The sequence below is a fragment of the Mastomys coucha genome, unplaced genomic scaffold (assembly GCF_008632895.1).
Source record: "Mastomys coucha isolate ucsf_1 unplaced genomic scaffold, UCSF_Mcou_1 pScaffold9, whole genome shotgun sequence".
Lineage (NCBI taxonomy): Eukaryota > Metazoa > Chordata > Mammalia > Rodentia > Muridae > Mastomys > Mastomys coucha.
This window is the reverse complement of record NW_022196915.1, coordinates 47,803,891-47,805,648: the sequence shown is the minus strand read 5'-3', so window position 1 is coordinate 47,805,648 and position 1,758 is coordinate 47,803,891.

Genomic DNA, 1,758 nt, shown 5'->3' with positions numbered 1-1,758 from the left:
TGCTGCTCCCCTCTGCTGCTGCTCCCCCTGCTACTGCTGCTGCTCCCCTCTGCTGCTGCTCCCCTCTGCTGCTGCTCCCCTCTGCTGCTGCTCCCCCTGCTGCTGGTTCCTGTTATTGCAGTTTCTCAGGTGGGTTGTGAGCAAAATGATGAGAAGAAACTGGTTATCCTGACAGCGAAGATCAAACTCTCCCAGGAAACCCACAGCCTCCAGTCAGCAGGAAGTCGTCTAAAACCATTGGTTATCCTGACAGTGAAGATCAAACTCGCCCAGGAAACTCAGAGCCTCCAGTCAGCAGGAAGTCGTCTAAAACCATTGGTTATCCTGACAGTGAAGATCAAACTCGCCCAGGAAACCCACAGCCTCCAGTCAGCAGGAAGTCGTCTAAAACCACCTCTGCTCCCTTTCCCCTCTAACCCTCTTTCTTGCCTACCTAGTGTTGGGGCATGGAGAAGGGTGTTAGATATAAGAATCTAATGAAGTAGCCAAAAGGTACTGTCCAGGGACAGGCCTCTCCCAGCCAAGGTATGCTGTAGGCAAGATGTCCATCCTCCCATTGCATCGCCCCGCCCCCCTCACGTGGACAGCCTCCATTCGGCCATGAAACTTTCTGTATGCTGAGCACATCTGGTGATAGTCGTAAGAACTGCTTTGTGTGTTTTTCATTAAATTTCTGTTTCTGCTTTGAACTCTGAGTTATCTGGAGAAAAAGCTTCACGGAATGCCAGTAAAGGCGTCCTTGAACAACGCAGCCTCTAGTCCTCTACATCTCCTGAATCTCCAATTTGACTTCGATTCTTTAGCAGTAGGTCCCTATCAGATGATTGATGTGGGGGGACCCAGCCCACTGTGGGAGGAGTTATTCCCGGGCTCTAGGTCTTGGGGTGTGTAAGAAAACAAGCTGAGCAAGCCATGGAGAGAAGCCAGCAAGCAGCACTCCACCATGGGATCTGGTGTAGTTCTACCCTCCAGGTCCCAGTCTTGAATTCCTGCCCTGACTTCCCTCAATGATGTAGTATGATCTGAGAGTCCTAAGAGGAAATAAACACTTTCTTCCGCTTTTGGTCATGATGTTTTAACCCAGCAACAGAAACTCTTTACTAAGATAACGATGATGATGATGATGATGATGATGATGATGATGATGATGCTTAGAGAGGTTCTATGCACATAAAAATTAATACATGGAATACTTATAATTGGACCCTAAATCTATAAGAGAATCCAATCAGTGCAGCTCATTAAGCCATACTTCCTTCCCCCTTCAACAAAAGGATTACACATGCTTTCCATGGGTGACAGATAAATTCAAGCGGATGAACGCCATCAAGTTGGCCATGACCACTTTTGTGTAAGTGCCCACAGGTGAATGGGAATTAGTCTCGAGTGCTTATACAACAGGATTTTTTTTTTTGTACTCTGTTATTTTATTTTTGAGATTATATTTCTCCTTCCATTTTCTCCCTTTAAATCCTCCCATATACTTCTGCTTTCTCTTTTTAAAATGTATGTTCTCTTCTTTTTACATTACTTCATGCATATACATATATAAATTTACATATATATGCATATATACTCCTAAATATAACCTGCTTGGTTTCTACAATGTTAGTTGGATGCATGTTTTCAGGGTCGATCCTTGATGTTGAGTAGGCAACAGTACCTACATAGCATCTCCTCCATGCCCTACCCCCCACAGTGCCACAGCATCTCCTCCATGCCCCACCCCCACAGTGCCACAGCATCTCCTCCATGCCT